The sequence below is a fragment of the Patagioenas fasciata genome, chromosome 3, assembly GCF_037038585.1.
Source record: "Patagioenas fasciata isolate bPatFas1 chromosome 3, bPatFas1.hap1, whole genome shotgun sequence".
Classification (NCBI taxonomy): Eukaryota; Metazoa; Chordata; class Aves; order Columbiformes; family Columbidae; genus Patagioenas; species Patagioenas fasciata.
In genome coordinates, this window is record NC_092522.1 from 100815715 (window position 1) to 100838142 (window position 22428).

Consider the following 22428-nt stretch of genomic DNA (forward strand, 5'->3'; position numbering starts at 1 on the left):
TTAGTGATAATATATAATGTAAAAAGGAGAGAGGCACAGGAAGAAAGTACGTATTTTTAGAAGAAAAAGAGAATGTTCTGAAAGTACCTGCAGAGGCTAGCAAATGCTGCTAACAGTGTTGAAAAAATTGTGTATGCTACGGGTGAACACTTTTATGATCTGGATTTATCTGAAGGATGAATCCTGGCCTGATGGAAGAACTTGGGTCCTCACCACAGGGATCAGTCTGTTCTTAATTTAAGATGACAACATGACCACACAAATTTAGTGTGAAGAAAGAGACTTCTGTGTTCCTCTGATGAATGAGGCCCCAGCAACCCCATGTTGCACTGAACAGCCATGGTTAGATGAGTATGGGCTGACAACCTGGAAGAGACATGAGTCAGTGGGACTGTTGGTGGGGGAAGAAAATCCTGAACAGAGGTTCATGTTACTGACACAAAACTGCCCTGCAAATGAGTGAGACCAACAGATTAGATATCAGAAAAGGATGGAACCAATTTTCCTCCCAAACTTCTGGTTAGCTCATATCCATTCAGCCTCAGGCTGCTACCCTTCCTGAGGGGTAAGAGCAAGTCTCTGGAATGATGCAGGCTGTGATGTTGCACCAGGCTACATCCTCAGGTGTGGCATCAGGACAGCTGTGTCTAGCACTGGCTGCTAGAATTTAAATCATTAAATTTAATTTTTGATAAAAATCTGGACCTCTTCATCATAAGAAGACTCTCCCACTGACCAAAGCTGCTTCTAATGATGTCTACTGTACAAATACCATGCTCTGCAGAGGGGTGGGCTTTGAATAGTGCCAATTTATTTCCTTCCTTAAGGTGCATGGTTTGCAGCAGAAACCTCATAAGATACCTCCTTCCCAGTTCTTATTTTTCTTTGCAAAAGACGTGGTCAGGATGATCTTGCTCCTCCTGTTTGTTCGGGAACCCTGCGCTTCCTTCCCACATCCCACCTCTGCTGTGCACCCCAGACAGATGTCTGGTACTGGGTATTGCTTGCCCCCAGGCAGAGCAGGGCACATTTGCACCTAGGCTAAGGCTAAAGCAATGCAAAGAGGGCATGACACAAGTTATCAGTCCCTACAGATCTGCTGTGACCTCCACGGGGGAAGTTACCAGCAGCTCCAGTAGCCCCCAGGCACCTCCCCAGGTTCTCGAAGGAGAGGAGGGAGCTTGAACCAAGCTAAGCCCAGCTTGTCCCTGGATTTAACAAAACCTCTTGGCTCCCCCAGCAAAAAACATGCCTTGAAGTACCTCAGGGAGTGGCCCGCAATGGCACATCCTGAGGCAAGAGGCCAAGAGGCAGCGCTGACTAAGGCCATGGAAATCAAAACACAAGTTTCCCAGCAAGGGCTGGGCCGAACGCCCACACCTGGGACAGCACAGCCTCCCTCCAGGCCCATATCGTGATGGCAGCACTGCTCTCTGTGTCACAATACAGCTGGTGAACAACTCAGAAAGCCAGGCTGACCCTGCTCTCTAGCCATATTCTCTGATATTTGTAATTTCGCTCCTCTATTTACTGCTTTTACAGAATGCGGAAGTGTTGTCCAGTAGATAGAACTTAAGTGAATACAGGATTTGTTTTTTCCCCTTCACAACAGATGTTTTTTCAGATAAAATTGCATTTAAAAGGGAAACATGATAAATGCAGGTTTTAATAGCTTTTACCTGAAGTGATATAATTAGTCACAATCCAAGGATGGTTTGCCACATGAAATCCAATTTTCAGTTGTTGTCTAAATCAATGCAAGGCTCATTCCTTCTCCTGTTAAAATTGATGGCAATTTAAGTTTAGGAAGAAACTGGGCCATGGTTCTGTGAAAATTTAAACCAGATCTTTTCCTCTTGGCCATGTTGTTTTTTAAAAAAGAAACCCAGCAAAACAACACCATGTTAAGTTTCCCTCTCTTCTAGATATATGCTTCTAAAGGGGTTTCAGAAAATATTTCACTCGTTTGACTGAAATGTTCCCTTTATATCATATTACCCACAGAGGTGGATCTGTGGTGTTTCAGCAACTGTATGTGAATTTCCCAAAGTATACAGGACTGGAGAGTTTTCATGTAGGTGATGGTCTTTTGTAGCTGCATGACTTGAGGAGCTCTTATCCTGCGCATCCTCACAAGGTTCAGGGACATTCCTGAGACGCATCGCTCCCACCACCTGTGGACATGCTGCAATTTGCAGGGGCCAGTGACAGCACTAATGTGCTCTAAGGCTTCACTGACAAATAGAAAAAAAATGACTGAACTGAGAATGGTCCAGTCAATACATGCTATTGTAGAGCTGCTTTCTTTCAGCTCTGACAGCACGGTTTTCTTCCTCCTTGCAAATTCAGCCAAAGAAAGAGGAGCTAATGCAGGGAAACAAACCTTTGGGGAGATGAAAAAACATAAAAGAATAAAATCAGAAAATGTATAAGTGTCTGTTTTTGAGAAACTGCAAGCAATTAAAGCAGAAGAAGAAATCAATATTTTCAAAAGCCTGCTTGAAACTAGTGGCGGAAATGATCTAATGTTCTAATCCTAGGTACACTGTAGAAAAGGAGACCATCAGCAGGAGCAAATTACGGTAAGGAGGCAGCACCCACACCTGTGTCTGCAGTGGCGACCAACACCGTATTTCAGTGACCCCTTAATCCAGCACATGCCCTTGCTCCAGCAGGGAGGGCTGGTCCTGTCCTTCCCCTGCTCCCAGCTCCCATTCCCATCCTCTCCCTTGCACCCACACCAAAGTCCATGCAGCCTGCTGGAGCCTAATGCTCTCTGAGCAGGTTCTTTCTCATATCCCATAAGAGCAGGGTTTGATGTTTTGATCCTAAATTATTTATTTGATAATATTTGTTGTTACATGGGACTTTGATTTCACAGACCGATACAGCAACATAATGAAATCACAACACGAGCATGATATAGCAGTTGCAATATGCAGCTGAATCGCAATACAAACACAATTCTCATTACCAGTCTCTATATGCTCACTGTCACAATGCTGGGCAACTCCATTTGCTGGGAAGCAATAGGTGGGTTTGAAGCCAGCTCAAGGCCATTGTTCTCTTCACTGTTCATTTTGTCAGTAGTTTAATTTTTATACTCCATGTTGGGCTGAGCCATATATATGCTTTCCCATGCTGGTCTGGCTGACTCAGGAAGATAATACTTTCTGCTGACTATTTTAGGGAAGGCCGTTTGCGCAGTCAGTTGATCCACTCAACTGATACAGTGGTCTGTCTACAACAAAGGCCACCCTCCAGTCCCCTTTGTGGTTACGTAAGTTCAGCTTCCTTTACCATAGCTGTGGTCACTTCCTATATTCTTTCCTGAGCTTCATGAGCACACCCCATGAAGCTTTCTCCTTGCCTACCTCCTCTGAGCCTTCTTCCATGGTAGGGCTTTGTTCATCGGTCGCACAGCCATATGGACCACACCTATTCATTTAATGAAGCCATGCCAGGAAATGTGACCAGCCACTGGAGCTCAGGCATCCATGCTTAAATAAGAAGAGTAATGCCTCCTAGCCACCTGCCAGCCGAGCTCCTGTTTATGATTTCGAGGCTGGCACAAGGAAGCACCAGTCTCAACTGAGGCCGTGGGTGGTCACCCTGATGCAGGTAGTCACTCCACAGTGGGTCTGGCATCATGGGCACAGGCATCCTCAGTGCTAGAGAACTGCCTGGGACCAGTTTAATTCCCTCATGATGGCGCAGACTTTTTGCAAATCTTCCTTGCTTATGCTGGGTTAGTTTCCAGCCAGGGTTCAACCCTGAGATCAGGCAAATGGCAACAATGGACAGTTGGAACAAGCAGTTGCAAAAAGTGATGAGCGAAGTAGCAGACCAGGCCTTTTCTGGCAGCCAAACTAAGCTGACCATGGCACGATAGCCTGAAAAAAAGATGTCACAGACACTGCTCAGGGGAATGAGTGTCATCTGCAAGACTCTCCAAAGAAGACTCCGTCTTCCTGGGGAAAAGGGGTCATTGCGAAGGGAAAGAGAAATGTGGAAAGATCAGACAGGCCAAGGTTTTGCATGGAGCTACTCCACAGCTATAAGCCTACAGACACTTATTCCAACCCTTCCTTCATCTTTCAGACACCAGGACATTTGTGCAAGTTGCTAGTTTTCCAGAGGAGGGACCCATCTCACTGACCTGTGGTCTGCCTGATGCATTCTGGGGTTTACCAGGAATGAAAATTGTACACACACAGTCCACCAGGCAAAAAATGAGTCTAAATAGCCAAGTTTCATTTTCCTAGAAGCCTTTACCCCCTGTTTAAGCTAAAATAGGATCTGGACAACAGATGAACATCTTTACTCTGTGCTACCCAGGCAGGTTGCTGGCACAGTTCTGTATGTATGCTACTAAGTGTGGGGTGCTGTACAGTGTTCATGAACTGGGGATTCAGATTTTATAAAGCTAACATTATGCACATAATTCATTTTAGGAGTGTAAGCTTCCCCTGCTGATGCATGATAAAATACACACTATGTATTGTAGAGTATAACAGAGCAGTAAGAAACACCACTTAATGTACATATTAAGCATAGGAACTAGCCCGTGGTGCTCATATAGACAGAGCAGAGTCCGAAGATGTTCAGTGCTCGTGCAGCCCATCCTCCCACCCCTGGGGACAGACATCCTTTAAAGCCCAGGTGCTGGGATCACTAAGCCTCCTTGTCAGAGTGATGCTCCAGATGAAATTAGATGACTGGCTTTTGCATGGGTCTGGCAGAGGCTGGGGTTGAGGATAGGGCAGGGGAAAGGCAAGCACCGTATCTTGAAATAAAACACAGGATCCAAGCGTAACAAAGCTACCTCCTGGAAGCAGGAGGGGCGGTTAATAAACCTGCTCCAGGCCATAGTCCATGGGAGCTCCTTGGTGCTGGGGCAGGACCTCACTGCTGCAGGCACAGGGCAAACGTGGCTGAAGAAGAGATGCGCACATCAGCCTGACTTAGCATTCAGGGCCAGCACACATTACTGCTTCCATGTCAGAACCCACTTCCCTGCTTTCCTTTAAAGTAGACAACTCTCCACTATCAAAAGGAAGATTTAGGCTCAGTTAGTCAGTAATTCTGATCTTAATGGCTTCATGCTGCTGCCATTATTAGACAAGCCTTTACCATGTGGGTGGAAGCAGATAGCCTGCCAAGAGCTACAAGACACATAAGAAACTATGCGAAGAATGGGGATTTCTGATGAAAGCTTCTGATGATGAATCCCCTGCTACTCTGTGCATGAGAATGGGGCCAGAAGCATCAGCTCTGAGCTGCCTTTCGTTGCTGTCAGCGCTCTCGCTGCAGGGTTGGAGCAAAAATGTGATGGTTATAAAAAGCGACATGACCAATGATCCATACAAGGGATGTAACAAGGCAACTACCTTGTCAAAATGATATGAGGAGGAGTGATTATAGCAAAAATCGAATAGGCCTTGGTGATGCTTTTTTCTTCCCCTCACAAAAGTAGGTTGAAGAAACCAAGATACATCGAAGATGACAGCTGATTGAATTTGGCAGCAGTTCAAAGCTAGAACCTCTTGTCCACACTGTGCAGAGCCTGCACCTGCTATCTGCAAGAGGTAAGGGACAAGGAACACAGACCTCTCACACGGAATAAAAGAGTGAAACGATTACTCTTTCCATGTTTCAGAGGATGCTCTACACAGCCCCAAACACAGAAAACAAACAAACTCAGTGAGAAGCTGCTGTAATAAAATAACAAAACCCTGACACTTAAGACTGGCAGGTGGCATAAAGGAATTATTTTAAAAAATACACTCCATTGAGCCACTAATGCTTCTCCCGGTATATAATAAGAAGACAAGAGCTGTTTACAAAGACCATCCATGCATGTTAAGAAGTCCACACAAAAAGCTCCATTGAAGTGAAAGGTGAGGAGGGTGTGAGGATAACGCCTGTGCTGGAGCTAAAGCTTCAAAGTGTTTTTTCTCAGCAACAACCGCATCCGGAATTTAGCACATTTCAGCAAGAAGTAGGAGCTCAGACAATTTTTAACTTGTCTAATTATAGCATGCTGGTAGCGATACTATAATTATGAGAACAGAGGCACTCTCGTATATATGCCTAGAAGAGCTTCTGGTGCCAAGGAGAGCTGTTAGCAACGATGAGTGTCCCCAGTTTACACCAAGCTAATTTAGTTCTTGTTAAAATACGTCTAAGGGCTCAAACACTTAAGTGGTCCCTGCCATTGAGCAAGTCCTTGTGCTGGAGTAGTAGCTAAAAGCTCTCAGTCCCTGGCAAAGGCAAAGCGCTCTAGCTTAGATCTGCAGAGATTCAGGCTGATGTACTTAAATCTCTCATTTTCAACAGGAAATAAGAGCACAAACAACTTATTTCTGTGGTTGAAGTTATGTGGTAACTCATTAAACAGCAGTAACTTGGCATTTCTGAGTTCCAGCTGTTTTGTCCTGACACAGAGAAGCCATCCTGCAGATGAAAGGGTCCGGGGACATTCCACAGCAGCTGTTCCCATACAGAGGTTGGAGGCTGCAGAGAACAAGCCACAGCAACTGCAGAGAAATTTTGGGTGCCTACTTAGTTTTAATGAAATATATGATGCCAAGGAGGCCTTAAGACAGGAACTTTACAAGGTTGACATGAGCTGAAGTTTCAGCAAGTCGGGGATCACCCAGCTGGAGTAGACCTTAAGATACTTAAAATCCTTCTTATTCTAATAGACAACCTGAAATGAGAAAGAAACTCCTGTGAGCCTTCACCTTTGTCACATTACAGGAGATAATGACACCAAATACAAGCTAGTTGCCTTGCATTACTGCAAAATTAAAAAAAAAAAATGCCAGTTTTTACCTATTTGTGGCTCTTCAGTCCATTTTTTTAGAGTACACAAAACCCACTTCTGGTTTCTGTTTGAAAACACAAGAAAAATCTGAGGTCGCATAAATGTTGCTACCGTTTTCAATTTAAAAAAAATTCAGTGCATAAAATTAATCTATCAGTAAAACAAAAACATCTACTAGACCAACCATGCTAAATCTCTTCCTTTTAAATGAGAAAAAGAATTATAATAATACAGAATTCCTCTAAATTTGATTATGTATAAACTTGGTATTTAAAGTTATTGAATAATAATGATACAGCTATTAGACACTGATACAGACAAACCAGAAAATGAGATCAAGTTCAGAAACAGCATCTTTTATCACAAAATCACTGAAAACGTTAACCTTAAATGCCAAAGACAAATCTGTAATGGGACTCAAAAAGAGGAACTTAAATAGTTTAAAATGGAGTTAAGTGAGAGAAATAAGGACAGATAAAAAAACAAGCACCAGGTCTCATAATTCTGATATGTTCATTAAAGTGAGTACTTACAGGTGTAAACGTACTACCCTCCCACTCAGTCAACACAAATCACATCACATCATCAGCACACTGCAGCTAAGTAGGGTGGATATTGATGTGAGATGCTAGAACATTGTTTCTGATAATAGGGTAATCATGCCATCCTCTCAAAGCCTTTTAAATAAACCAATATATACAAGAAACTTTAATAATTGCTAGTGAGACTGTTCAAGTACTAAAGTGAAAATTTGCATCAAAGGACTGGAAACAAAGATTGCAGCAGACAAATGAAGAGGTTTTAGCAGCTTGTAAATGTAATAAATCCAAAAAACTACGTAAACAGGAAGTAGGAATTAAGATTATAGACTAAATTCTGTAACAGAGGCACAGGAAAAATGTTAGGTGTCATCAAAATAGGTGCAAGGCTTAATGGAAAAACCCTAAAAGACAGGACTGTAAACTCAAATGCATTCATTCATAAGAATCTCAGGAGACTCAAGTATATTAAAATATTGTTTTCATGTGAAGTAGATTAGTAGTCACATTTTATTTTTAATTGCTATTATTATTGGTCTTTCTTTGGCTAAAAGAGGTCTGAGGGAGGCAACAGGTTGAAGAAGAAATTGATGAGGTTGACTGGGGCATTGTTTTCATTAAAATTTACTTTCAAAAGTGTACATCAGGCTTGTTTGCTTGAACAACTGCAGCACCCTTCCCCCAGGGACAGCAGCAGCTTCGTCTTGGAGCCAGAACTCTTCCTCTTTCCCAGGACCCCACCGTGACCTCCCGCGGACTTTAACACAAGGCCTTGCTTGGCAGTGCAGTGTCAGCCCATACACTTGGGACATGGTGGCCTGCGTGGCTGGGGATGTTCATTTTGGCTGCTAACCTCGCACAGCAGGAATAGTGCAGTATCTTCGACGATGCTCAGGAAGATGTCACCGTGCCCAAGGGTGAGGGAAAGGATTCGATCACCTTTAGGACTTTTGATTACTTAAAACCTCACAATGAGCTTGTGATGCCTCTTTGGAGAGCTACCAGTCTTTCCTTAGAGTTCCTTGGGTCATTATCAAAATGGCACCAGTGGGGTGCAACATTTTTATACCCTTTTCCTATCTCCTAAACATCTGGGGTCCACTTTGCATGCACATAGTAGGAAAGAGTCCCTGCCCTGAGGAGTTTACAGTGTAAGCGGTCAAAACAGGCACAAAGTGAGGAAGGAAGCAATGAGTATCCACCATTATTTACCTCATTGTCTACCTATATCCAGTATTGTTCACAGCTGGGAAAAAAATACATGCCTAGGAGAATAAAAGCCAAATCACCCCTCCTTCCCAGGGAAAACCAAACTACTTTTCACCTAACAAGAAGGAAGCTTATGCTAAAATATTCCCCACACAAAAACCAATCTGGATTCGTGGCTATGTGTCTCATCAGAGATTATTCCCAATAGTTGGCAGAGTGCTGCTGGTACCTCACATCTGGGGAACCCACCGAGGGTCCCCTTGCGGTTCTCCTGATGTCAGCAGCAGGGCTGGAAACATCCACAGCAGTCACTGGTTTGGGTGGCTTGCTTTTCAGCTGCGAATCTTCAGAGGGCCCTCTGAAGATGATCAGTGAGAAGGTGAAAACATCTAAACCACCAGTCGTTTTGAATGTTTCAGTTTAACTTGGCATTTTTTTCTGATTGTCTGTGAAATATATCCCCAGCCTTCCTTCTTCCCAGGCCGAGCGAGCTGAGGTCCCAAGAAGGCTGCAGATACCACAGGGCAAAGGTTGGTCCTGCCTTCCCAGGTGGGAACTGAAACAATCCTCAGCAGTGGGAAAGGCTCTCTGAACACTTTCTATCAGGCAAAAAGGTTACTCTTGCCTTAGGACGTGGGCTGAGCAAGCAACAGAGAAGGCACATTGGATTTGCAGTGAACTGGTCTCCTGGAAGAAGACAAGCAGGGAAGGGCTGGGAGTGGTGTAGTACCTTGCAGCCAGGGAGGGAGGCTGTGGGCTGGTCTGCACAGACAGTGATCCTGCAATAGAACAGACTATTAAAATGGCACGCAACAGTTTTAACTCAGGACAAATGTCCAGGTGTAATGATTTTCTCAAAATGCAGAAAAGATCTTTTGTGAACAATTAAGACTGAAACAGGAAAGGAGCTATTGCAGGATCTGAGTGCTCTGTAGGGAAACAGCCTCCTCAAAAACATGACTGTGGTCATGACCTAATAACCATGCTAACTGTGCAGGTAAGAGTTGCTGACACAAAGTTCAGCAACAAGGCAATCTGAATGGATTTAATAATTGAAAAATCCCAAAGAGGAATGACAACCATTCAGATTCGTGTACACATTTTCAGATAAATCAAAGCATTTACAAGAATACTTCCCCCAATCTTTGATTTTACATTAGCACGGTATGATTTACTGTTTGCTCTATGCAGTGAGACGTTTTCTCTCAACAACAGGATTATCTCAAGCAGTTTACGCTGGCTGTGATTAAAGAGAAAGGGATAGGGAGCATAGCACATGAAGAGGGGTCACAAATGCTGCCGTCAAGGGTTAGATTGCGGGGTGACAATCAAACCCTGGCAGATGTATTGTTAACCTCCTCTCCCCACCACTTCCCCCTTTTGCCCCTCCCTCTCGCCCCTTCCCACTCAGGACAGGCGATCGGGAGGGAAAAAAGGACAGAGAGAGAAGAGAGTTGGAAAAATTAAAGATGTTTTACTAATGCTACTAATAAGAATAGAGAAAATAATGCAAAATATACAAAACCAATCTTGTAAGTCTCAGCAACTGCAGAGCCAGCACCCAAAGTCCTGGATTAGACTCTGTAGCCAACCGGAGCTGGATTCAGTCTGTCACTAGGCCTCCGTTCACAGGGACGACCAGCAAGGTCCTCTCCTAATGTCAGCCATGAGGAAAAAAGGAAAAGGGAAAAAGGGACGAGATCCTCGTGATCTCCCACTTTTATATGAAGTATTGACATGAATGGAATGTTATACACAGTTGGTCAGTCTCTTGGTCACCCGTTTCTCATTGCCCCTCTCGCGAGATGTCCATCCGTACTTATCAATAAGTTTGCATTCCATTGCTAGGTTTACTGAAACATGTGTCTGGTTCTCCAGGAAAATGCAGCTAATATGAAGGCTTTAGCTGACAGGCAAAATTCACTAAAAGAGAAACTTGTTTTTAACAAAACCAGGACAGCTGCCCTTAACCACCCCTCCAAATAATAACATCTAATACTCTTAATGGAAATACAGTGTTGTACTCTTACCACCCCCATTATACTGAGTAATGTGATGGATCTGAATCCCAGCCCCACTAGTTTTGAGATAAAGCAGAACATTGGTGACAAGCTGCAGTGGACAATGATGGGTTTATGGTGCTGTTTTGGAAAATCAAACATTGTTTTGAAAGATTAGATGTTGTAATCCATAGAGTAAGTCAACAAAAAAGCACCATAAAAGGAACAAGCAAGGAGCAGACATCCCATTACTAATGCAAAATAATGCAGTTTATACCTTACTCACCCAACTGTGATTACCATTAGCTCTTAAAAAGTCACAGCAGAAGCTGCTTGCAGATGAAGTGACAATGCACTTTCCCCCTTGATGAGCTTCTACTCTTCACTGAAGATGTGCCCAAATTGTGATGGGAATGCCCAAAAGCAGGCAGAAAAAGAAAGAGGGGGGATGGGCTCTCAGGGTTCTCTGGGGTTGGCAGCAGGGCCAGCAGGACAGAGGAGAACCAGGGTGAGATCCAGCCAAGGTCTTTGGCTCTGTGTGAGATGATCCCAACACCCTACTCCCTCCCTTGCACCCTGCAACCATCAGCAAAGTCCCGTATGGGCTACGGTGAGTCGTGCCTTATCATAAACCAGGTTTGCCCCAGAGAGAGAGGTTAAGTGACCGCTTTCTTCAGACCCATTTTTAAACTACTCACTCCTTCACCACTTGCTCACCAGAAACACCTTTTAATTCCCCATGTGTCTCCTATTAGCAACCCAGCAGCTGCCAGTGACAGTTGTCTAGCAGTGCCATAGGGGCAAACCAGCCCCAAATATAGTGGCAAGATTCCTGAGGCTTGTTGTTTTCTCTGCTCAGGGCAGTCAAAGCTTTAGCAGCCAATTGATGACACCAAATTAAAATGCATATATCTCAAGTAATTAAGGTAAGTAGCATTGACAAGCGTAGACTTTAATCAAATTTTGTCTCTGAGATGATGAGTGGCGTGGTGAGAGAGAAGGATGTACTAGCAACACTTGCAGAAAAAAAATCCCAGTTATTTGACCTACCTTCTATTTGGCAAGAAACAAAATATTTTGCTCTTGCAGGATACCATCTGGGGTAACCCCAGCTCTTAAAATACACTGTAAATTTGGTGAGTCAGTGCAGGTCTTCAGTGCCCACAGCACCGCACACTGCAGGGAGATGTAAGAAGAGAAAATGCAGAAAAGTAGCTGCTCTTACTGTAAAATGCATGAAATCAGATTAGAAACATAGCTAGGGCCAAAAGCCTGCCTTCAATCTAGCTTGTGAGAATTTTGCCCTCAATGGCAGAGCACAAAATGCACCCTGAAAAGTTAATGGCAGTTTGTAATATGATCATACATCAGAACAGAGACTTAGTGTGTTCACACCAGTTTTGTCTTGGAATCTCAAAACAGCAGCTTCACCCAGCGTCTCGCTTATGAGACCTGCTAAGTTCAAAATTGTGAAGAAAACCTCAGTTGGAAGTTTTTTCTACGAAGATCAAGAACTTAAAAGTTAGTCAAAGTTGTACAAACAGCCTGCAGCATTTGTGATTTGCACAACAGAAGAAAACACCATATTCAGAAGAGATAGATACTGAAATTTCAAGCCTGATACTTTAGTCCAGTGTTTGATTTAAAGAGAACAGTAATCGCATCCCACTTATCTCACTGATAAAGAACATGGAACTGCTGCAGTCATCCTGGAGGAAAGCCAAGGCAAACCCAGGCAGAACTGAAAATTCCCATTAAGATGATTGAGTGGCAAACGATGATTATTTACTCTAATCAATTTGTTAATTTATTTCTGGAAGAACTGGATTAATTTGTTTCTAATCAAAACAAGGACCTATTCATTACAGTATGATGAACCACTACGGAACAGGCATAGCTAAGATTTTGAATAGATTTTTTAAAAGGAAGACAGAAAACATTTGGTAGCTCACCCCCCTAAAAGAAGACCATTCAGGCTCATTTCCCTACAACACATACTTCCTTGCTTTATCCAGGCTAGTTTCCAACACCACATTGATGGACCTTCTACTCCAAACTCTCTCATCTCCCCAGTGCTGCAGCCCCTGCTGACTCTTCACTCTACTTTCAGTTGTTCCAGCTATTCTCCTCCTACCCGTGCTCTCAAATGCCAGCATCTACTTAACCTCTCCCCTTTGCTCACCATTGATTTAGTGAGGACAAACACATCTGCTGAGGCCTCTTGTCACTTCTGCTGCTGCTACCTAGGCTGGGTCACTTGGGACTTGGCTTTCTGCAGTGCTCAGATTCTGCCTCTTCTCTCTCAAAACATGGGATTACAATCATCACAAAACACAGGTAAAAATTAAATGCGTGGTATAATTTATTTTAAACAATCTGTCTTTAAGCAATCTGTCTAAATCCCTAACAATTGTTAAGTAGCCTTTCTCTGAACTCTAGCATCATTGATCCCACTCTGATAACAAGGTCTCTGAAGCCCGTCCTGAGCAAACATATCAGCAGCAATTTCATCAGGGCTCGGCAGAAAGGTCAGTGGAAGCATCTTCACTCCTGCCAAACTTGCAGATGTTCCAAGAGGACAGGTACAACACTGAAGCTCAGTACATCTGCAATGCAGAATGACACTGACCGGCCCCAAACGCTTGCCGAGCACAAAACATTGAGTGCCAAAACATTCGGCATTGTTTGCTTGGTTCTCACAAATGGGTAACGCTGAAGTAACATTTCCCATGTTGTGACCTTGCTCTTGTTCTCTGACCAGTAACAGCATGAGCACTTTGGAGAGGCCAGGAGAGGGAAGAACAGGCAGCCCAGTGGGTGGGCAGGAGGTCTTATGCTGGAGCTGGGCTGGCAAAGCAAAAGTCCCCCCCACGCCAGCTTCATCCTTTCTCCCCTCTCTAGTGCCAGCTACTCAACACCCCAGGGCATATAGAGCCTTGTTATAATCCCACTGCCAGGTGAGAAGAGCGAGCTCCATGGCAGAGGGAAGCAAACCAGGTCACGCCAGCCACCAGCAGGAGGCTCGGGACATGCACACCTGGCTGCCCCCACAGCAAAGGCGGGACACAGCACTGGCACTGGGCAGCAGCACATCCCTCCCGTGCACGGGGTGCTGCTTGCTTCCCAGCTACCACTCGCCTCTCTGCCTACACTCCCCACACCTCACTCCATCCCTTTTTGCATCTAGAGTTGCAAATGGCTCTTATTTTTTATTTTTAAACCACCAGATTGAGTCTTAATTATTTAAGCATCTTCCAGATTTAGAAAGCTGTTTTGGCTGTGAAAGTAACACTTGGTGCAATCATCTCTCATCAATAAACCATGCAAACAAATGTGTACACCCGTTGGGAAGCAACTTTATTTAAAGCACATTTAAAAGTCAAGTTCAGATTTACAAATGTGAAAAGACTCAATGCTTGTCACGTTTCAATGAACTCATGACATTTCAGCTCAGGTGAGAAAAAACAGGACTTGTGCCTTATTTCATTAATTTTGTCAGTAGCAAGATTGCTTGACTCCCATCAAATTAGAAGGGATGCCTCGGAAACATGCAAAACACAAACACGGGCAAAGGGCCTTCAGAAGGCCATACTTGCTCGAGTTGTGCTGGCTTTCAGTTTTTTGCGTGGTTTTGGTTTGGTGTGGTTTTGTTTGTTTGTTTGTTTCCCAAAGTGTTAAAATACATAGGCAAGGACACACACAGAAATCATACTGGGTTTCAATCCTTCAAAGAGAAAAGTAAATTGAGACTTGGGCTTTAAAACAAACAAACAAACAAAAAACACCAAAAAAGCCCCCCCAAACATTCCTATGAATGTCTTATTATGATAAAGAAATAAGATTAAACAAAAAACTGTGGCATAGACTCGATGTCTACTTTGGAGGCAGATTTCTTTCTTGTCCCTGTGAGAGCTTAAGGAAAATAATTTCTGATCCCACTGTGCAAACACACCTCATTATCACGTTGCTTATTTCCAGCCCAGCATCGCCTCTGGGGACTGTTTGCACACTGAGTTTCAATCAGGTTAGGTGAGGTTGCAACACGCCGCTTCAGCTAAACAACTGCAGATGCAGGACCAGTGTATCAGTGCCCAGGAGCACTGGGTGCTGGATTGGCATGGTGAGCCTTGACGGCTCCACCTGCACAGCTGCTGCTACAGCCACAGCTTTCCAAATTTGCTAAACTGCTTCCCACTGGGTGCAGATATTTGATCTTGAACAAAACCCATGCAAATTGCTGCTTGACTCCTCTCCTTTGCAAAGCAAAGCTGCTCTTTATTTATGTAACATTTTCATTTAATTAGCAAAGAGACAGAACAAACTCTAAGAGAAGGAAAAAAAAAAGGTCACCTTCCAGCACGAGGAACTACACAAGAGAGGGAAAGAAAAAAACTTCTTTCTTCACACTGGCCATGCTAAGGCCAAGGCTCCCTCGCTGTTGCCCCATTAGGATCCCATGGAGCTAACGAAACATCCGGAGCAGGTACAGGGTACTTGCTCTGCCAAATGCCCCGGCCGCTGGAGAGGGGCCAAAGAGGATGATGCTTTGAGATGCCTTCCTCAGACATCTGACACTGGGGACAGGCTCCTTCATGCATCTAAACTAAACAACAAAACCAGGGGTTTATTATATGACTGAGTTAAAGTACTGCATATTTATCACACCCAGAACTTATATTTAAAAACATCGTGATGCTGCAAAGCCCGTTACTCAAAATGCAGGTAACACAGACCAACTGCACTTGCCTGTGACCTTTAATTGAGGCCTGTGGCTCATCTCATTATGATAGTCTTTAATTACATGATCCTCTATTGTTTTTCACGAGGGCCTCCTCCTTCCAAAGCCTGGCCTGGAAAACCCTCATTTCACGAAGAGCCGCCCGATGTTTCCTGTCACCTCCACGACCGGATCCCCGTGGGACGGGGCCGGCCCCTCCTCCGCTGTTCGGCCGCGGGACCCGCCGGCGCCGCCCAGCCCAGCCCAGCCCAGCCCTACTCGAGCCCCGCGCCGCCCCTGTCCCGCTCCCGAACCTTCCGCGCCCACCGGATTGGCCCCCGGCGGCCGTGACATCATAGCGCCCCCTCCCCCGCCGCCCGTGAGTCCCCCGCACCACTCTGACGTCACAGTCAGCCCACGGCTGCCTGGGGGGCGGGACCGCCGCCCTGCGCCCGCCCCCGGCCCCGCCCTTGCCCTCGCGGCGCCGCAGCGTGACAGAGCCGGCCGGTACCGCTCGCCGCCCCCAGCGTCGCCGCCGCTGCCAGGTAGGGCCGCGGTGCCCGGGCGGGAGGGCAGCGACGGGGCTACCCGCCCGGCGGCGGGATGTGGTGCGGCCGCCCGGGCCCGGAGGAGGGGGGCGGGTACTGGCTGGGGGCCGCGGCGGGTGGGGGCCGCCGCTCCGCGGGGCGCGCAACAAGTGCGGCAGCGGCGGGAGCGGAGCGGAAGGCGGGTTCGGCATCTGGCGACGAGCGGTGGGGCCGCGGCCGGCAGCGGCGGGCGGGCCGGCCGGCTGGCCGGCCGGGGGAGGGAGGGGTCGGGGCCGGGGCGGTGGAAGGGCCGGGGTTTTCGCCGGGAGCGTCTTTCCCCGGTGCAGTTATTCAAAAGCATGATGCAATCTCCATTGCCATGGCTACTGCATCCCGGGGCGGCGGCGGCTCCTTCCGCCGTGGCGGGGCAGGGAGTCTGGAGAAATAACACGGTCAGGAAGCGGGGAGCCCACACGGGCGGTGTCGAGCTGTGAGGAAGCGGCCCTCGGCTGGAGGAGCCCTCGAAGGGCTGGGCGCTGCTGCGGCTCCACGCAAAACCCCTGACCCGCGTTTCCCCCGTGGGGTGCGGGAGCATCGCGGGGCGGGACGATCCCGGCGCCGCTCTGGGAGATGCGGGGTGGCCGGAGCCGGGCGGGTGTGAGCAGCCTCAACGAGAGGGGCCCCTTGTCAGCGAAAGGTGTCGTCGGGCTGGGAAGGGAAGATTTCTTTTTCTTCTTTTTCTTCTTCTTCTTCTTTCCTGAGCTCACGATCTTGCTCACAGCCACTGGCCGCGTTACTGGTTCAGAAATGGAGCCGCCGGGACCGTAATTCCCGGGTTTGTCTGCGGGACAGGGCAGGCGCCACATTAAACTAGCGGCATGAAGATGTGCGGTGCTTCTAAAAGGTTCCTGCCCGATTTAAAATCTGAGTGTTTAAAGTGTACAAGCATTAGGAGGTAAGTAGCAGAGGAAGGGCATGCAATAAAAATGTGTCAGTATGTCAGGCGCATATGCAGGCACTTTCTTAAAAACTTTGACTTTGCTTTTATCTCTTCCATCTCCTGGAAACCCTCAGACATCAGCAGCATTAGAAGCTGGCAATGCTTGGGGTTATGCAGAGTGTTGTCTTAGGCAGTTTGTTTTCTCCTTCCCTGCCTGCGCTGGCTGTTTTTCTGCCCTCATCGCCAGCCCTGTTTCCCAGGGATGCAGCAGCTGAGAACCTGACTCTGGAGAGCTTTCTGGCACTGCTCGGTGCTATGAATTTGCAGACAAAAGGCCAGGTTTGTAGACCTGGGAAGGAATAGTAACACCTTGGTTTGCTCAGCAAGAAAGGCTTCTGGTAGATGACCAGAGGCGTTTCTCCCTCCGGCAGCTGGGTGCACTCCCTGCTCCCTGTCCCGCGGTTGAACGACAGTGCCCGTACAGCCGGTTTGAGTTCTCAGTGCTTCAGGTGATCTCTGGTGCCGTGGGATTCACTGTCGCAGCAGAGAACTCGGGACCGTGGTGGAAAATGTGAGCGAAGACCTCAGGCAGCTGCTAGCGATGCGGAGGGAGAGCAAGGCAGGGGCACGGCTGCAGTCACGATGCTTCCGATCAGGAAGTCTCTGAAACAGCTCTGTGCAAATGGAAACACGCCCTGCAGCTGACACCAGAGCAGGGCAAGCGTGCAGGCGTCTCCGGAGGCGGCACAGTCTTTCACCAGGGTTTTTGGGCAAGGTCGCTTCCAGGGTGAGGTTATCTTGCAGGAGCAGCTCTCTCCCAGGACCCGGCAGCTGCAGGCCTGCTGTAAGCATTTGGTTTAAATTATCACTGGTGGCTCTGGCTGGATGGAGGGTTTTGGAGCTGTGAAGTTTTTGTAGATGCGGGCTCACAGTGTTGCTGCATCAGGGTTAAGCTGTTGACATAGAGGGGGGTACTTATTTAATATGAACTCGTGAAGAGTTTTGCGATACAACTCTGATATTTCACTCTAAGCCCTCCTCATTCCTTCAGTGCAGCTGCAGCCTGAGATTTTTTTCTGGTGTTAGAAAACTCTGTAGCTAGAAATTAAATATTGGTGTATCCTCACTGCTGGCTGACAGAGGTGGAAGCTGGGTCTGGGAGAATAAGCCTGTTGCATGCATGGTGATCTGATGCTGTTTAGCAATGAAAGCTGGAGTATCTTATAAAAACATTCATGTGTTGGGGTGCACTAGACATAATCTGTTCTCAGAGCAGTGAGTAGCCAAGACACGCACTCTGCCTGGGGGCAGCTGTACTTGCACGCACAGAGCAAGGATTTCCCTTGTGGTGCCTGGAGATGTCTGGGGTCAGCTGGGTGGACATCCTTCCCAGCTTTCCATGAACCAAGGAGCAGGTGGAAGCTTGCTGAAGTTAAAAGTGGATTTGCCCTCAATTGCCAGCTGACATGGGTCAAGGATGCTAAAAGACATGCCAGAATTTTGCTCGATTTTACTGAATTCCTTACAAGGTGGACGTTATACATGTAATGCGTGCTGGAAACCCTTAGGGACTTCTTTGTGGTTTTTATCCTTAAGTAGCTAAGTGAATTTATCGTGAGTGATCTAACTTAAGTTTCCTGTATTTTAGCATTCAAGTGCAACCAGAGGGAGCAGCAGTGAAATTCACATGCCATGGAGCTTTGTTTTGTAAGCTGGGAAAAAGTCTGGCTGATGATCTGTTTGCCTTGCTGTGCTTTTTAAAAAGCAATTGCACTTTGTATGGTTTAGCATCTTTTACATACCAGCAGCTGACCAAATGAAGTATCTTTCACAAAAACTCATTCATATTTGGTACATAAATATAGCATCATTAAGGCTACTTAGTTTATGTATTGTCTGACCAGTCTCTAGGTATACTTATCACGGTATTTTTAGTAAGTTGCTGTTGTCTTTACGTTTCTCAGCAAGAATTCCTCTCATTGCATTCCTTGCCTTTAGTACAGCCAGAGTTGAAATAAAATATTTGGAATTCTCTGGTCTAATCTGTTCTTTTCCTGCTGACCTTCATTTTCTGTTGTTATACAAGAGGAATTAACTTAGAGAAGATACGATTAACAGAACAACAACAAAAAAAAGTAAATTGGAAATAATACCATAAATACAACAGGCCTCTGGGCAGCACATTTCATTGATTGTTCTTTTGCAACTTGATAGGACCAGATTTTTGGAAATATGTTTGAAGATTCTGATTTTTGGAATTATGGTGGAACTGACAACATTTTAGGATGTCAGGCTGACCTGGTGCTCAAGTCCAGCAGCCTCAGGTAGAAAGTCCAGTGCTGAGAGTGATCCAGAGCTGCCCTTTGGGAAGTGTATTCCTTGTAAGTGACAGTCAGTTGGTAATTGGATCTTCCACCTCTCAAGTACTGAGCTGACCTCCTTCCTTTACCTTCCTCATTTTCTGGGCAGCGAACGTTGCAACACCGAAAGCTGTTTCTGCTGAGTTCAGAAAAAAAAAAAAAAACACAACCAACCAAAAAAACCCCCAACAACAACAAAAAGCTCCCCACCCATACAGAGCAAGGTGGTGGTGCTTACAAGGTTGAAGCACTCATGTTCCTCCTGTCTTCTAGTGGCCTCAGAAGTCCTCGCTCAGTGGTGAATGAAGCGAGTCTCCAATTAACACAGTCTGTGTCCCATCTGAGACAAATCTTGGGGAGAGAAACAGCAGTTCCATGCAGTCCTGTGTTAAAACAGCATCGCGCCTCTGTGACTGGGTGGCAGGCTGGGCCGAGTGGCATTTTGGTTGTCACTGGCACGTGAGGTGGCTCTGCTTGCTGCCTGGAATTTCTGCTGCGGTGGCACAAAGCCAGAGCTCCCTTGCCATGCACAGTCATATCGTGGGACGGGTCATGTCAGAAAGGCTCCTTCGGACTGTGCTTTTGGAGCAGGTGGGTTCTTGGTGGCATGTTTTTTTTAATCTAGGCATTGAAGGTTTGTTCTTTGACTTGGAATAGAGGCAGAGATGCTCTTTCAGTGCTGAGGAGAAGAGCCACAAATACATTTACCTTGGGGTGTTTTTTATTTTTTTTTTTATTATTTGTTTTGTTTTTTTACTCCCATAAGCAGCATGCTGTCTTGAGGTGGGTCGCAAGCAAGATCTGCTGTCTCTTCAGAGGTATTAAAGCTCCACTTAGATTTGGCACCTCTTCGTATAGGTCATGAAGGCATGTGTAGGTGATGATGCTGTTTGCTATAATCTCTCCTCTGCATAACTGGACAACTCACTCATTTTGTTGTCTTAATCCTCTTTTGTTACCTTCTTTTATTGCTGTGTCTGAAAGTAGTCACATAGGGATGAGATCTATAAAACTGTTTAAACATAGGAATACTTTTGGGGCTGTTGGCCTCAGCTCTTTGCAGTAATGCTTCTGTTTTCGTGGTTTTACAATGTACAAAGAGATGTTCTTCCAGGATGCAACATATGCTTTTGAAAACTGTTTGACTGTATAACAGACTTGATAAATTGATGTTTACTGCCTGCCAGTCAGAGCACACCTATCTGTGTGCCTCTAGACATTTCATAAAACTGACAATAATCTTTGTAATCTGTAGCTGTTTTGTAATATGCAATATAGTCACTAACTTTTGTGATTCTTAAATGTGTTAAAAATGCAGATTTCTGCAATCCAAATGGTTTATGCATGCTAGCACTGGAGACACTTTTTGCGTTAGGTGGAAGATCACATGCAAGGGCAAATGAAAAGGATAATCAGTTAATTACACAGAAGTCTGTTTAAAGCTTATCTCCAGTTCAGATTGATTTGCTGTGGTCTCTCCTAAGGCTGTTTAAATTTGGTATTGCTTAGGCTGACATCCCTCAAGCTCCTAATTGCTGACTGGTAAATGTGGTTTATATCTAGGTTTGTGAGGGCACTGAAACCTGTACCCTATGTCTGACAGAACAGCAGTTTTATCTCTGTTTTATAAAGGTATTGTAAACAGTGACCTGGCTTGATTTTTTGATTGACAAATCAAATAAATGCTGCCTCCAATTTTACTATGGAGATAACTTGTAGAGTTGCTGTGGATTGTGTACACAGTGGCTCTCCCTAGATCTGTTTAGTGAAATTAATCTCCTAAAATTTATTGCCGTGGTTTCTCTATTTGTGTTTTTGCATTTAGGACACATTATCTTACCAGGTAAATAAGAGCACAAGAGCAAACTTGTCCAAAGTATGTGGCTGGTAAATGTGTTCCTGCTGTGTTCAATGCGTTGGAGAATTATTTAATTTCCTTGATGAAGTAGTTTACTCATATAAAACACAAAGCATCAAGCATTTAGAAAGAACAATGGCAGTCTAATAAATTCACTTACCAGGTGTAGAGATTTTACATGTGCATGCTGCTAAGCCTAATTGTGACTTCTGCAAGAACAAATGAATCATGCTACTTATGCTGAACTCAGTGCTGCAAATAAAGGGCTGGTCTCAGCATCTGGGTATTTTACATGCTCTTATTAAGACGTTATTAGCTGTAGAGGTTGTGCTGGTTTTGGCTGGCTGGAGTTAATTTTCTTTGTAGTAGCTAGTAAGGCTCTATGTTTTGGATTTGTGCTGAAAACAGTGTGGATGATACAGGATGTTTTGGTTACTTCTGAGCAGGGCCTACACAGAGTCAAGGCCTCTCTGTTCCTCACACTGCCCCACCAGTGAGTGGGCTGGGGGTGCACACGCTGTTGGGAGGGGACATGGCTGCAACAGCTAACCCCAACCGGCCAAAGGGATATTCCACACCATCTGATGTCATGCTGAGTATATAAAGCTCGCGGAAGAAGAAGGAAGGGGGGTATGTTCAGAGTGATGGTGTCTGTCTTCCCAAGTAACTGTTATGTATGATGGAGCCCCTCTGTCCTGGAGACGGCTGAACACCTGCCTGCCAATGGGAAGTTGTGAATGAATTCCTTGCTTTGCCCTACCTCTTAAACTGACTTTGTCTCAACCCATGAGTTTTCTTACTTTTACTCTTGAATTCTGTCCCCCATCCCACCGAGGGGAATGAGCTAGTGGCTGTGCGGTGCTTAGTTGCTGGCTGGGGTTAAACCATGGCAGGTGTGCTTTGCTAATGATAGCTTTGTTATGACTAGCAGCATAATGAGCAGGTACAAATATAAAAACCTTCCATGAACTTGTATTTATCCTAAAGTTGTCTGGATTTAATTGACGTCCATGTCAAAGCTTCGTACTGAACATTTGCTTGTCAAGTGAGATGCTTTGGGCAATGACTAAACAGGCTGAGTTGCACTAACATTTACAGGAGACAAAACTTCCCTGTGCAAAGCTACAACAAACATGGAATAAACCGTTTTTTCATGTGTTTTCAAATTCTGTCCTGCTCTTTGATAACTACATAACCTTTCCGTGTGAGACACTGGGTCAGCAATTTGAACAGAGTGACTGTTCCTCTTTCCTTGTCACTTGGAAGCGCTCCTCTCCCTCTGTGACCTTGAGAAAACTATTTCTCTTCTTTCTGGCTGTCTTTGCTGTGACTGGAGGGTAATTGCTTTCTTCTTACGCGCAAGTTCAGGCTCTCTGATTTCAAAAAGGATGTAGTCTTGATTTCAAGTAACGCTCTGGCTTTTAAGGCGCACGCGTGCTGATGGATGTT

At 45.6% G+C, this 22428-nt stretch overlaps 1 protein-coding gene and 1 long non-coding RNA gene across 3 annotated transcripts in view; one reads left to right on the forward strand and one right to left on the reverse strand.

The window, feature by feature from the left end:
* Positions 1 to 2861: 2861 nt before the first annotated feature.
* Positions 2862 to 9700, reverse strand: LOC139827761 (uncharacterized). Its single transcript, XR_011738687.1, has 3 exons — positions 8807 to 9700; positions 6838 to 6893; positions 2862 to 6712 (listed from the first exon to the last, which is right to left on the reverse strand). It is a non-coding gene; the product is annotated as an uncharacterized lncRNA (long non-coding RNA).
* Positions 9701 to 15703: 6003 nt separating this feature from the next.
* ELOVL5 (ELOVL fatty acid elongase 5) overlaps positions 15704 to 22428 on the forward strand; it is a 38654-nt gene continuing 31929 nt past the window's right edge. The window contains exon 1 of one of the 2 annotated variants that reach the window (XM_065833916.2): positions 15704 to 15839. The gene's annotated coding sequence lies outside the window, so the exon portion shown is untranslated. Of the gene's footprint in view, positions 15840 to 16602; positions 16777 to 22428 lie in introns of those variants that run through there. The other variant, XM_065833918.2, reaches the window with a different exon arrangement.